This window comes from Mirounga leonina, unplaced genomic scaffold (genome assembly GCF_011800145.1).
Source record: "Mirounga leonina isolate KUSES-001 unplaced genomic scaffold, KU_Mleo_1.0 Mir_118, whole genome shotgun sequence".
In the NCBI taxonomy this organism is placed as follows: Eukaryota; Metazoa; Chordata; class Mammalia; order Carnivora; family Phocidae; genus Mirounga; species Mirounga leonina.
The window spans coordinates 391,866-407,840 of record NW_023270277.1 but is presented as its reverse complement, the minus strand read 5'-3'; positions in this window follow the sequence as shown (position 1 = coordinate 407,840).

Below are 15,975 nucleotides of genomic sequence, written 5' to 3'. Positions count from 1 at the left end.
AAACAATGCTTATTTCACAGTTGACAGATGAGCAGGAGAACAGCAGGTGATTGCTACAAAGTAGTTAGTAATCCCGGCGAGGGCGGGGGGCTGAGCGGGGTCTTTGGAGGCACAGCCAGGGTTTCATCATATAACCTGCCCGAGGGTTTCTCTCTGTCATCCCAGCCCCACCATTGCTCTGCCCCGTCTCTCTCCTCCATCTCTCTGTCTCTCTGTCCCCCGTCTTTGTCCGTCTCTCTCTCTGTGCCCCCATCTCGCCCGCATCATTATTGCCTCTGTTCCGCACTCCGTGGCCTGCACACTCTCTCCATGGTGTCCCCGTATTGTGTGGCCCTGTGGCCTGCTGGTGACAAGGCCCATTATGGTCAAGCACATCAGTTTTCCTTTATATTTTTCCTGTTCTCTTCATTCTGTCTTAACCTGTGCATGAAAGAGGCTGATGTCTTCTGACACCTTCCAGATTGTTGAGGAACTCTCTCTGGATCTTGGAGCTGAGGTCCACCCGCCCTCTCCCCAAAGCCCCCTGTGTCCTTTGGGGCAGGAGTTCAACATAATAGGTTTTATTTCAGTCTGAGGGAACCCCCTCTGATCTCTGTAATCTTGTGTGACTTTGTGATAATTGTCCCCTTACAGGGGCAGGAGGTCTGTTCTGCATGAACAGGCATGTTGGTAAATCGGTAAACGTGGCATGAACTCAGGAGAGCAGGGAAGCTAGGACCGAGGGCCCGGTCCTGCCAGCCACAGGCCAAACCCCACTTGGGTCCTTCAGCTGCCGACAGAGAGGAGCCTCTCTCCCACAGCAGTTTCCAGGGTGCTAAGGTTCAAGGATTAGTCAAATTCCAAAAGATGAGGATAGGGGATATGCTTTCCATGAGTTAGCATAAGGGTGCTAACAGTTTGGGATGTTTATTCATTTATCCAATAATAAAAAAATCTATTACCTACTGTCATCATAATTTTAACAAAATATATTTTTACAACAAAATCTCAGAATAAAATATAAAGCTAGCTCTAGAGAAATATAGGGAAGGTCCTGTTGAAATGAGTTCGCAGCCAGAACAGTGTCTACCTCCCAGAACCCCAACTCTCCGGTGCTGGGTGTCCAGACCCTGGTCAGCCCCACGGCCTTTGCACACCCTGCCTGCGCTCTGGGAAGCATGCTGCACTCTGCCAGCTCCTGAGCTTCCTCCAGTGTCCCTGAGGCCGGCGGCCCTGCCAACAGCAGAGCTGGTCCCTGAACCCACAACCTAACTCCTATGTCCCGGAAAGTATCTCAGTCTGCAGTAAAAGTGGACGAGTTCCTCAGCTCGTGTTATGAAGTTACAATATCCTTCATAAGGAAAAAACCAACAACAACAACAAATAATTTGTTCAATATTAAAGTGAGGAAAACTTTATTTAAAAAAAATCCTAAAGTTTCTATCCCCATGAAACACAATCCCATTGGCAGAATACTGAAGCTGTTCGAGTATGATGAAGGAAAGTCTATAGACAAACATCTGTGAATGACATCAAATCCCAAAATACAGTTCCCAGAGCCCCTGCAACATTTCCCACATGGTAACACTCCTCCCAGATGTTAAACGCCTTGTTAATCACACAACTAGAACGAGCTGATGGGAAAAAGCCGAGATTATGAACAGAAAAAAATTTAAATGTAAGTGATCAATACAATTATGAACACGATTTCACTGGTGGCTGTTAGAGAAATCTGAGTCTCAGATATGCATCAAACTCTCTTTGCTCACTCAGAGGGCAATGAATAGGAAAGACTTGCCCACCATTCAGTAACTTCCTTTTCTAGGATTCTGTCCCACAGGAATAAAGGCCCCTGAATACATATGCTTATAACAAGACACTATCGCAGCCTGGTTGATATTAGTAAAAGTTTATTAGGGTGAATAGGTGGATACATAAAAGCATTCAGTGTTCATTTAATGAGCAAGCAAGATGCCCATGTTAAGCTCTTCTTAGACATTTTTGGAGAGGAGTAAGTATAATATGAACCCATGTTTTTGGTGGGGGGAGTATGTAGATTACTCATATTCACGGTGAGGAATGTTTAGAATTATGCACACCTGGGTGTTCATATCTTTGGCTGGAGGGGTTGGGATGGGGGTAGGGCCGACACATCTTCCGTGTGACCTGTTACACATTTCTGTGTTTATTCCTGGGTTTCAAGGGGCATGTATAATCTATTTTGGATATATAAATGATACTAGGATAAAGTAATGTTTTCCCTGGAACAAAAGAAAAGAGTGTCATGTAGAATAAATATCGTATCTGGGACAGCCCAGAATAGCAGGGACTTAAAAATGGTAGCAAATAGCAGCCAACAAACAGCCAGCTCAGACGCAATGTCAATGCTAATCCATGACCAGCATTTCACATGAACATGGTAACCTGAGTCTTTACCCCCGACTCTAGCTCCTACACATTAAAGGTGTCATTGTGTCCCTAGAACATTAGCTTCTCATTCAAACATGCAGTGGCCGAATGGTTGCAGAGCTCAGGGTTCTGACACAGGGCCCGGGGGCTTGAGCAAAGGCCTCAATGCTCAGTAATCATCTGCCCAGTGATGGAACGGAAGGAATAGGTAGATGAGTTCAGAGCCATCCGAGAGCCAAGCGCCCTTTGCCTACATTCTTGCATTGAATCGTGCTTGTCCTGGGTTCAGGAGATGACATAACCATACCACTCACATGGGGAAAATGTTCACAAAGAGAAACTACGCAGGTGCTTAGATGGTGCGCTGACATATTTCCACATTTCTTTGTATCACCTTTTTTGGGCATCCTTAATTCTGGAGAAGCCCCGTGGTTTCCGGGCGTACACTGTTTTCACCTTATGACTAATAAGAACATTTTCCATGAGTGAGCCATCAGTTAATAGCTCAGAATATAAAGTTAGTTCATTATATTATTCTTCCAAGAATCTGTCTCTCCCCTAAAGTTCCTTCCCAATCACTGTAGATATTGAATGTGTCTGACACTGCTTAGTATTTTAATCCGCATTTCATTCACCCATGATTAGGCACTTTCCTCTCCAAACATCGTGTATGTAGGAAAGTTATTAACTTTTTATGTGGTATCTGTGTTCAGTGTTGAAGGTGCTTCTACCTCTTAATTATCTTGCTGCAGAGAGCTGAGTGTTATAAGCACGATGGAATATTGGGTAGCCACACTGTCAATTCTCTCTTCTTCCAGTCATTTCAAATAAGCCCTTTATGCTCTCATTCTTTCCGATGAACAATGGAATTAATGAAAAAAGACACATAAGTGGGAAAATTGATATGATCAGTAATTGCCCGCTAGGCACCTGTGTTGATTTTAGTTACTCTGTGGAATAGAGTTCCCATTGCCACAGCTGAGATTCCAAAGTAGGAGGATGATCCCTTCATATCTCTCCAGATAGATAGATAAGTAATCGACAGATGGGTAAGATACATAGACCTTATTTTTAGATACAGATAATCAAAGTTTCCCACATAAAGATTCAGCAATAATTGTTCCCCATTTCATTATTGAGCCAAGCATGAGATATTGCTGAGGCCAATTTAGAGCACGGTAAAGAGGAGGTGATCTGAATTTCTACAAATTTCTACAGATAGTTCCAAATCTAGCTCCATTGTGCCCTCGTGATGCTAATTATTTTCCTAATGTTGCCTTTTTGCCCAGCAATACTTAGATGCCAGGGGCTCGACTTTCAAGATACTGGGTGGGGACACTGGATGCATTTACTCCGTACTTCCTGCCCAGCCCCACTCTTGACGAGCTCCCTAAAATGTACATACCCTACTGTTCTCTGGGTAGAAATTCTTTGCTTTCTGCCTGCAGACACATGATAAAGTTTTATATTCCTCATATATATTCCTCATGTAGCAGTACAGTGAAGTGATTACGGGCACAGCCTCTGACGTCCCACCACCCGGGCACAAACATCGCCTCTCTCCGTGTGTGAGCACACACACTCACATATTCTACGGACAGAACTCACCCAGTGCGTGATTCTGCATGTATCTTCTCTTCTGTGGAGTGTCTTTTAACTTTCCAGATCGGCACCATTGGCAGCCCAGAGCTTTAATTTTAATAAAGTCCAATTTACTTTTTTCTTTTGTGACTTGTGCTTTTGGTGTTGTATCTAAAAAACCATGACCTCAACCGGTCACAAAGATTTACTTGTATGTTTTTTTCTAGCAGTTTTATAGTTTCAGTCAGCTGGGATTTAATAAGGATTGATATCGATTGCTTTGAATCTATAGATCGATTTTAGCAATATTGTCATTGTAACAATATTAAGGCTTCCAATCCATTAATGTGGGGTATCTTCCAATTTATTTAGATCATCCTTCATTATTTCAACAATGTTACGCAGTTTTCAGTGTACAAAACTTACACTTCTTTTTAAACCTGTTCCTATGTATTTTATTATTTTTAATGCTATTGAAAATGGAAATTTTTAAATTTTATTTTTAAATTGTTCACAGGTAGTATGAAAACACTGGTCTTTGTGTTGATTTTGTATCCTGCAACCTTACTGAGTTCATTCATTAGGTCTGATCATTTTTAGCAGATTTCTTTGGATTATCTGTATAAAGACCACATCATCAGCAAACAGAGAAAACTTTACTTCTTCCTTTCAACCCCAATGCCTTTCTTTCTTTCTCTAGAAAATCGTCCTTGTTAGAACCTGTGACGACAAGCTGAGTAGAATAAGAACAGATGGCACTGCATCATCGTTCCTGACCGTGGGGAGAAAGCAGCCTGCCGTCATTAAGAATGGCCTTATCTTGTTCATGGGCTTTCCGTAGACATTCAGAGGCCCTTTATCCAGCTGAGGAAGTTCTCTCCATTCCAAGTTCGCTGAGGCTCTCTTTTTTCTTAGTTTTTTAATCACAGAGGGGCATAAGATTTTGTCAAATTATTTTTCTGCACCTATTGAGACAGCTGTGTGGTTTTGTCCCTTATGCTCTTAATGTGGTGTTACATTGCTTGATTTTTTGATGTCAAATCAAGCTTACATTCCTGGCATAAATACTGCCTGTAATGATGTATAATTTATTTATATGTTTTTGTATTTTGTTTGCTAGTATTTTGCTGAAGATTTGTGCATTTGTAGGAGTATTGGTCTGTTCCTTTCTCTTTTTTTTTATGGTATCTTTATCCCACTCTGGTATTAAAGAGGTCTCATGGAATGAAGTGGGAAGTGTTCTTTTTTTTTTTTTTGGAAAATTTTATGAACTATTGGTAATAATTTCTTTAAATATCTGGTAGAATTTACCAGCGAAGCCATCTGAAAATGTGTTTTACTTTGTGGGGAGGTTTTTAAGTACTAATTTACTCTTCCTAATTGTGATAAGTCTATGCAGATTTCCATTTCTTTGTGAGTCCGTCTGTGTGTTTCTAGGAATTTGTCCAGTTCACCTAGCTTATCTAACTTGGCATACAGTTGTTTTAGTATCCCCTTATTATCTTTTTATTTATGTAAGTTGGTAGTTACAAATTACAAGTGTTGGCAAGGATGTGGAGAAATTGGGACCCCTGTGCACTTGGTGGGAATGTAAAATGATGCAGCTGCTGTGGACAAGTGTGGAGGTTCCTCAAGAAATTAAACATAGAATAGTCCCACTTCCACATATATGCCCAAAAGAATTGAAAGCAGAGTCTCAAAAAGTTATTTGTACCCCCATGTTCACTGCAGCAATATTCACAAGGGCTAAAATGGGGAAGCAACCCAAGTGTCCATCAACAGATGAATGGATAAATAAATTGTGGTCTAGTCATACAATGGGATATCATTTAGCCCTAAGAAGGACATTTTTACACACGCTACAGCATGGATGAACTTTGAAAACATTGTGCTAAGTGAAATTAGCCAGGGACAAAAGGGCAAATACTGTCTGATTCCACTCACATGAGGTACCCAGGGCAGTGAAATCCATAGAGATGGAAAGTGGGTGGTGGGTGCCAGGGGCTGGGGGAGGAGACTGGGGAGTTGTTCAGCGGGGACAGAGTTTCAGTTTTGCAAGACGAAAAATTTCTGGAGACGGGTGGTGGTGATGGCCGCATAGCACTGTGAATGTGCTTAGTACCACTGAATTGTACACTCAAAAATGGTTAAGATGGTAGATTTTTACATTATGTATACTTTACTACAATAAAACTTGGAAAAATGGGTTAAAAGTAATACTTTACTTTCGGGTATTGAGAATATCTATGATAAATCAGGACAGATGACCCTGCAGTTACTCCAAGCTTGAGTCCACATTTGGTGTCCTTCCACCATTCAGAATTCATTTAATTTACTTGATTTATGTTCACTTGGCTTATACAGCCAACGGGGCCTGTCGAACAGATCGTGACCCTGCCTTCCACGCATCTCCCTGCTGCCGCATCCTGCTCCTGCATGTCCACAACAGCCCCCGAGCAGCCTGGGGAAGAGTGCAGGCGAACAGGACTCCCCGGAGCTTAGAAAGTCAGAGCCCCAGCGGCTGTGGGTGTGACCACTGTTCTGAACAGAGGGAGAAGGAGACCCATGCCTGATCCGATCGGGGACAGTTTCCAGGGGTGTCATGTGGGCATGAAGGCGTGACCGGGGCACAGCTTGACCCTTCCCTGGGAGAAGATCTTCAGGAAACACAGTTGGACGGATGAGCCCAAAGTGAGCAGCCCCGCCGGTGCTTGATGTCGTCTGGACACGACTGTCTCGAAGCTCTTTCCACCCGGAAAGAGTTCCCAGGATACGCCGTGCTTCCTGATCGGGTGTGGTGGAGCTCGAGGGGAAAGTCAGGTGTTTTTCCCATGAGGACACGATGATTAGGGGGTGGTTGACTCAAAGTTGGAACAGCCGCTGAGTGTCCTGTGCACAGAATAATCAGTAATCAGAGCTAACGTCTGTTCCCGGGGCTTGCAGTCTGCATTCACCTCACCAACACGTAAAACATTCCATCTTTGATTACGGTCCCGTGAACTTACCCAGCTCGTAATGAATTACAGAGGAAAAATAAGATGTGCTTTTGTCAGCCAGAATTTTGTTCTGGCTTTTACTGAAGTTTTCAAAGGGATTAGAATGTGTTGCGGCTACTCTGCGTGCTTCTCATACCTGCCTATTCAAAGGAAAAGCCACCACAGGGACTGAGAGACACTCACCGCACCACGATCCACAAATATACAGTTACCGGGGGAAAGGAAGTCATGACAACTCCACCAGCGACGACGCTAGGTGAGAATGCTCTCCCGCACGATTAATATACAGGTGAGCAGTACCCAGGTAAGTCCCACCTTGGACCCCGTAACAATCCTCATCTTTCTGACTTAATTTCTCGTTCTGTAAGATGGGGTTACCATGCTTGGCCACTTGGGTCCTTATGATTTATGCAGACGGTGGGCAGGGAAGCAAACACCATGGTGTTGGATGAAGAGCAGATTCCAATACTGGGGTTTTTTTCCCCTTTCTTCTCACTTCAGGCAGAAATAGACAAAACACTAGGAAAATGCTGAGTTTTCTCTTTTAACTGCAAGTAAGTGCCAAGTTTTTCAGAAAATATACTTTTTCATCTTCTTCCTTCCTCTGCTGCACTTCATTTATTAATGAGGATTAATGCCCTGAGTCACTGGAAGTCTTCCAACACCCAATTTTTAAGTATCACTTATTTGCCCGAGTCATCTTGCTGAGGTAGGAATAGTTGCCCCAACATATTTCATGCCGCGGCCGACAGTTCATACTCATGTCCTCCTCTCCCTTTGTTCCCTTCAAACCATTTACCACAGTTTGTAACTTTTTAAAATAAATTTACTTATTCAATTAATCTTCCTCTCCCAGTAGAAGGTCTATAAAGTCTGGGAGGACGGGGAAGAGTGGGTGGGGATTTGGGGTCACTGACGCCAGGCACAGGGTCTGCAACACGAGAGGTAATAAATGTTTGTTGAAATAATGTGTGAACAGATACAGTGCATAAAACTTTAGTAAATATTATTCAGTTTTTAAATTTCCCTGAGTTCATACAAAAAATATGAACTGATTTTGAGTCTATTTTCCTTTACTGAAAAAAGGTAACAGATGGAATTAATTTAGTCATCTGATAAAGCATATGATATTTTTTACATGATACTTCTCTTTTATCTCTTGGCAGCATTTATAGGTTATTAGCTGCTGCTTAGTACTTTTGATTAAGAATGTTTTTTATTACTAGTTTTTGTTAATAGTTAAAAATGTTTTTTGTTAATTTTTTATTAAAAATGTTATTTTCTAACTCCAAACCAGTTTTAATATCATGATTTTGGTTGATTTTTTACTTTATTGATTTTTTTCCCCCATTTTAAAGTAGTAAATTTTATTTTTAGTTTATCAGCAACCTGAACACAAAGAGTTGAAACAGGACCCTCAGATACGGTAGGGGCTCCGGAATATATATTATGTCATGGTTTGAGAACTGTTGTTGTCGTAAACGTAATGATACAAAAGCAATCCATTCCATTTGAGGAGCCAGAGAGATGCTGTTTAATGGGATTCTCTCACAGAGGAGGGCAGAGACTGGAGGGTGGAAATCTGTCGGGTGAGGGACAGCCATCAGCCCTAACAGAGCCCTTTCCTGAGAGCACGGGCCAGGTCTTGAGAGCAAGAGCTCATCTGCGGCCCGAGTGCGGGAGCAGGGCGTGTTCTCAGCGCGCGGTGGTTCAGAACGCTGGACGGTGGTGTGTGCAGTTGGGGAAACAGCGGAGTAGAGCCTGAAACTAGGGATTAGCTCCGAAGGAATCTGAGGACATTAAGGAGTTAGGACTAGTCTAGGTCAGTGTTTCCGATGTCTCAGCAAAACTTCTACTGAACAAGCCTTATTCAGAAGACAAGCATGTGTCAAAGGCAAGGAGGCTCCCACCAAGGGAAGCCGGGGAACCTGCTCCTCCTGTTTCAGCAGCCATGCCCGGATAGAAAGGTCCCTGAGGGCACATCCGCAGACTCCCCAGGCTTTCAACAAAGCGGATTCTTTCATATCTTGCACCTGACGAATGCTGATCATCAACCATCCATGTAAGGTCCTTCTTTTATGAAATTTGGTTTTCTATTTTGTTCCATTTTCCTCAGCTCCCAACCCTGTTCTCTCCCTCCGATAGGGGCTCATGCATCATGATTAGCATTATCTTTCTAATCCACCATGTGTGTCTTTGTGGATTCTACCTACATACTTAACACTATTATACATCTCATTTTGTTTCTTATTTTTGTCATTTATTTTTGAGGTAACTAGCTGCTGCATGTAAAATATTGTTCATTACTTGAAAAATTGTGGAATAGAATTCCACTGTACACTGAACTATATTGTCCTCAGACATTTCCCTAATGACAAATACCTGGGCTTTCTCCAACTCTTAGTCATTACCCGTTACAATGAATAGTTTCTTACAGGGGTTCTCTGAGCACGTTTGCAGGAAGGGGCTGTGCACAGATATTTTCAAGACTACCTTTCTGAGCATTATTTTCAGGGACTCTTGTTATAAATAAAAAAGCCATCCCAGGCAGCATATCTTACCACTCAATCTGAAAACATAGCAAAACAAAACAAAAAATATTTCCTAAAGCATCTAACACATATCTTGTCCTCAGGTATTATTTTTCTAAATAAATATAACTGCTTATTTTTTTCACGTTATCATTTAAATGGAATTACCTTGAAATCTGGCAAAATGACAGGAAAATATACATCACTTCTCTGGGATGCCATGCTATCTTAATAACAAAGATGTTAATTCAAGTAATTCACTAAGTAAGGTTAACATATTTACATTTAAAGTGGATCAGAATAAGCTAGTTATTTACAGCAATATGGAGATAAAAAAGCTTCTCCAGGAATATTACCACTGCACACTCCAAAACGAAAAGAGCAATCTTGTCAAGAGACCGCCCTCAGCCTAGCGCTCTTGTAAAGTTAACGGGATGAAACTGTTCCCATGAAGACAAGTTCTGTAGTGGCCTCTGGATTACACATCTGCTAGGTGCCGAAGATGCAGAAACCCAAGCACCTAGTTTGGAAAGGAGACATCAGCCCTACATCTGTTCCTCCGCACTTCGGAAAACCCGTGGGGAAAAAAGAGTATAAACCTGGAACAGTTCTCAAAAAATCCATCTCGCAAGTCAAGCTTTGCTACTTAGAATTTAACAAAGAAAGAACTCAAACACGGAAAAGCGACTCAAGGAAGCAGGAAGGGCACATTTCTGCATCATTTTATGTCTCAAGAGCCCTTTCTCCCGTTTCCTTCTTTTCCTTCACAGTCGGATCTTTTGCTTCAGGCTCAGTTGTCAAACTGACCATCCAGTTTCAGGCAGTAAAAACGTTCCAACGGGCATATGCTAGAACTTGGACATCAAACTTTCAGAAAAGCACAAAAAGATGTATTTCACTCGGTGTGGAGGCCCCGCGCTCTTCGCAGCCGAGGAGCTGCCCATGTGGCAGCCCCTCCGAGTCCTGGGCCCCCGGCGGCCCCGCGGGAGCCGGGGGGCTGGACGCCGCACCTGCCGAGCCCACGCGGTGCCCGGTGCCTGGGCCGCGCCGGGCCTGCAGCGCGTGCGCCTCTGGCCGTGGCCTCTGGGGCTGGACGGCCGCCTGCGTCCTTACCAGCTGCGAATCCCGCTTCTCGCTCCCAGCGTCACCCAGGCCGGGAGCCAGCGCCCGCGTTGCCGTCCCGTGAAAAGCTCTGAAAGTGCGATTTCTTCCCTCGCTCCAGGCCCCCGCCCGCCCCGCACGTGCAGCGCGGCCGCAGCCAGCCCGCCACCAGCGAGCCTGACGTCCCCCGGACCAGGGACAGGGGCCCCCGGACAGGCCTCGCCTGCAAACGCCAGCACTGCGCAGGGGTGTGCGGGGGAGCTGGGTGTGCGGCCGGGGGTGGAGAGGGCGCATGCGCTCGGGGGTAGGGGGTGCGTGCTAGGTGGGTTCTGGAAGGAGAGCACGTGTGCTCCTTGGCCCTGGGGCGGGGTGGCTGGTTCCAGGGGCTGAGCAGAGAGGAGGGTTTTCGGAAGGAAGACACTTGGGATGAGACCTGCAGGACTGTCCGGAGCCAGGAAACCAGAAAGAGAGGTGGGTGGCTATGTGAGCAGGTGTGCCATGCACCTGGGCTGGGAGGCCAGGTGAGGCCCCGGGCCGCTTTCCCGGAAGGTCCGGAGAGCCCTCCAGCACGTGAGTGACGTCATCAGGCAGCCTGTTTCTCCACCCCTGGGACTTTTAACCCACGCTGGGTGGGAGGGGGAAGGGAACGTCCCAGAAGAGGGTGCCGCCCGTCTCCAGGGCCGACGGAGGCGGAGGTGTGCGTTCTGCACCCGGCAGCTTCTGTGCGCATGAGACCGCTCGTCCACAGGTGACCGCGCTCCCGGGTGCTGGGTGAGCGCGCCTCGGCGCGTGTGCGGTCTGGGCCCCCCGGGAAGTGAGACTCACGGCGCGCTCGCCCTCCGCAGTCCAGAGGGCACGTAACACGCACCCGGCTCGTTTCTCTGGCCCGGAGCCATTCGCCAGGACTGAAGCGCAAGGTGCGAAGGAAACCGGGCACGGTCGGCAGGGGGCTGCTGCGTGCGGGGTCCCCGCGCCTGGGGATGCTGCACGGTGGTGGGGCCGCCCGTGGCGGACCTGGCCGGGCACCACGCAGTCGTTCGTCCCTGCTGCCCTTTACCTCTCTTTCTGGTTTCCTGGCTCCGGACAATCCTGCAGGTCTCATCCCAAGTGTCTTCCTTCCGAAAACCCTCCTCTCTGCTCAGCCCCTGGAACCAGCCACCCCGCCCCAGGGCCAAGGAGCACACGTGCTCTCCTTCCAGAACCCACCTAGCACGCACCCCCTACCCCCGAGCGCATGCGCCCTCTCCACCCCCGGCCGCACACCCAGCTCCCCCGCACACCCCTGCGCAGTGCTGGCGTTTGCAGGCGAGGCCTGTCCGGGGGCCCCTGTCCCTGGTCCGGGGGACGTCAGGCTCGCTGGTGGCGGGCTGGCTGCGGCCGCGCTGCACGTGCGGGGCGGGCGGGGGCCTGGAGCGGCGGGGCTGTCCTTCGTGCAGACTCCCCCGGGACGGTCGTGCCGTGGGGGGGGGGGGGCTGGCCCGACTTACAGACCGGGTGTGAGAGCTGTGAAATGACGGCGCGCCCCCTCCCCACCCGGAAGGCCGCGGCCCCTCTGCTCCTGCCCCGACCCAGGAGCCCCCGCAGGCCTCAGCGGCCCCCTTGACCACACGCAGTTCAGAATACTGTCTTGTCAAATAATCCTTGGTGTTTAACTGAAATGTTAGCTCAGCAGAATAACCGTGGGATCCGCTTGGACCGCAGGTGGATCCTGGCCCCTTGGGTTTGCATCCAGGAGGATGACTTTCTTTCGCTCTTCTTTGTGCCTCCAATCATTTCAGTCCCTCCAACAAATCCATTCTCCTCTCGCTCGCCAATGACTTGCCAAATCTGACAGAATCCTGAATACAAAATGCCACAAAAGCTCACGGTGTCAGCCAGCTAGCTCCCTCTTCTCCTTGTGCAGAAAGCTAGCAAACAAACCCCAGAAGATCTGGTTTCATACATACCAGGCTGTGGGGAAATGCGCTTGGTTTCCCAGGCCTTGGGTGTGATTTAAAACATTCACATTGCTATTCTAGTCAGTGACTATTCTGAACTTCCTTCAGCACTTACATCTCACAGATATGGTGAGCACATTTTGTGAACTAAATAGAGGGAATTTCTAGCAGAACCCTGGGCACTTTTTGATGTAAGAATTCCCGGAACATTTGGTAATCCAGAAAAAGAACTGAAACCTGTACCATTCCAGGTACTGAGGCCGCTTCGTGGGCTACCCCCCTTTCCTCGTTATACACACACCTGTGTGCAGGTTCCGTAGGTGACGTTCACGTGAAGGTTACATACGCATGCATGCACAGTGCATTTCTAGGAATTAGGTGCAGTAATTGTTCCTGGGAGAGTTTCTATTTAAACACCATGAGATTCTTTTTTTTTTTTGAAGTTAAAATATATTTTATTTATTTATTTTTTATTTTTATGTTAATCCCCATACATTACATCATTAGTTTTAGATGAAGTGTTCCATGATTCATTGTTTGTGCATAACACCCAGTGCTCCATGCCCTTTTTAATACCCATCACCAGGCTAACCCATCCTCCCACCCCCCTCCCCTCTAGAACCCTCAGTTTGTTTTTCAGAGAACACCATGAGATTCTTAACACGAAGACACCATGTCACCTTTCTTTGCCTTTTTGGGAGCTCGGAGTTCCTGCCTGGGTTCACATGCAGCAGTTGCAGAGGCCTGAGGTACCCAATAGATGAGTTGCAGTCCTTACCGACTTGCTCCGTCATTGGGCTATTGATCGCCTAGAGCTTATGTAATGAATTACCACACACTGGGTGACACAAAACAGCAGATCCCCATTCCCCACCTTCCTGGGCTCATGGCCCTTCCCCTATCTTCAGAGCCAGCAGCACCAGCCGTGTCCTTCCCACCTGCTGGATCTCTGGTTGCTCTTCTGCCTTGCCTTCCATTTTCCAGGAACCTTGTGATGACCTTGGGCCCACAGGGATGACCCAGGATAACCCCTAGTGAAGATCGGCTGATTACCTTCCCTAAGCCCTCCATGCTGTGTAGCCGGGACAAATGCACAGAGTGATGAGGAAGACACTCTTGGAGCCAATATTCTGCCTGTCCCTTCATCCTTTCAGATTATTATATGCTGTTGAAATAATAAACACTGAATGATAGAAATCTTTACATACTGATTAGACTCTTTCTCTGTCCTACCCGTATCACTCTGGAGAATAGAGGGCTTTTCACAGAGGATTTGGGGCCCGCAGGAATGTGGGGACTGCCGTGGCCTCTGTCCACTGGGAAGCCTGGGAGGGGCTCACCCACCATCTCCAGGTACAATGGCCCAAGAAGGTCCTGCCCAAGAGCCTTGAGTTGGGCCACAAGCGGCCACCCTGTCCTCATGTGTGACTTCCACAGCTCGTGGGAGTCCTCCCACACGTGGTCTCTAACCAAGAGGCAAGTGGCACAGACAGCTCCCCGCCCCCAGACCCTCCTAAGCCTGTGGAGGTGAGAGCAACCAACCAACCACCGCAGTCCCAGCGTTGAGAACGCGTTTGAAGTGGAAAACCACCAGGGGCGTGGAGAGCCAGAGCGTACACGAGGCAGATGCTCCTACGTATTTGACAGCTTCATTTCATTTCATTTCATTTCATTTCATTTTTAGGAAGAGCAGGCTTCTCCTGCTGTGCGCAGTGAAGAGCCTTGTTATGTCCTCTATGCATCCAAGTCCATGCACCGCTTATGAGGGCGCCTGTGTTCTGTTTCTCTTCTGCGTGAAAGAGAGAGGGCAGCTCCACCAAAGGCAACAGCGACACATAAAGTCCCCAGTCGTTCAAGCCGCGGTTTCCCACCGACTGTATTATTTCCCCTTGTGGACTCACAGGGTCGGAAGGGGTCTTCGGAAGACGCCCAGTCCTGCAGACAGGAAACTCCAAATCGGCAAGGTCTGCAGCCAGACGGCCCCCCGCACTGTCCCGACTACAGAGGTTCACGCCTCATGCGTGTTCACAAGGACAACCCAAATTTTATTTATTTTTTATTTTTTTTTTTGAAGATCTTATTTATTCATGACAGAGAGAGAGAGAGAGGCAGAGGGAGAAGCAGGCTCCCAAGGAGCAGGGAGCCCGATGCGGGACTCGATCCCAGGACCCTGGGATCATGACCTGAGCCGAAGGCAGACGCTTAACCATCTGAGCCACCCAGGCGCCCAAGGACAACCCAAATTTTAAAATCCAATTGTGTCTCTTTCTTGTGGATACAATACACCTCAGATTTACCATTCTCTCTCTCTCATTTATGACTGTTTTGCCTTTTAACTAATTCCCTCTCAAATGCCTTTAAATAACTCATTCTGGTGCAAACTGTCTTCATTGACAGAAAACCGTGCTTTATCTCAGAATCAGACCAATGTGCTCCTCCCACAGCATGTCCTGAGTCCCAGGGCCTTTCATGACGTCCTCAAAACTGCCCCTTCCTTTACACCACAGCACACAAAGTCAGAATTTCTCCAAACTTTAAAAATCTCCATTTTTCTGTGTAATTTTTAGTTCAAATCATGAGTCCTTAGAAATTTTTAAATAGAAATTAAAAAAAAAACATAGTGGATGGAATTGGGAGGAGGCTTGAATTTCTGTGCAAGAGAGGAAGTGTCTGTTATTTATCTCGGCTTCTCCCTGTGAAGTTCTGCCTCTTCCTACCACTGATAAACACAGATCCCCTCATGTGGAGACCAGGAGCCATGCCCTGTCAGCCACCCTGCTCTCATGACTTGCCTTTTTGAGACAAGGCCCCACCCCCATTCCCTCCACAACTTCACACAGGGTTGGCCTGCCAGCTTCCCAAGTGGTAATGGACACACACACGCACACACAGCACAGCAGAGAGCATCCACAGAGACAGGACCGTGTTCTCCCTTGAGGCACCGGCAGACTTACTGGTGACAGTCCCACCCCATCTTTCTGTTCAGTCTTACTTGATGTCTGAATTCATGCTGAGGGTCCAGAACTATGCAAAATGCTAAGACATGTCAGGTTTGTGGGATATTACCTCCGCTTTGAAAAATCATTTTTCAACAAATGCTCATCAAACGCCACTGCAACCTCTGTGCACCCTGGCAGGGGGAAACTGAGGCTCAGAAGGGTTGGGTTGCCAAGGGTCACACCGCCAGTTCGTGGCTCAGCCTATGTGGGAACCCAAGCCTGTCAATGTCCAAAGCCTGTGTGTGTGAGAGAGAGAGAGACAGGGGCGGTGGGGGGGGGGGGGGGAGAGAGAGGGGGGGGGGGCGGGGGGGGGGGAGAGAGACCCAGAGATATTTCAGGGAAAAGGTTGTTTAAAAATACGACTAGCAAGATCATTCTGTCTTCGGTTTTCAGAGGAACAGAAACACCTTGAGAGAAGCAGACTTGCCGACAGTAAAACATG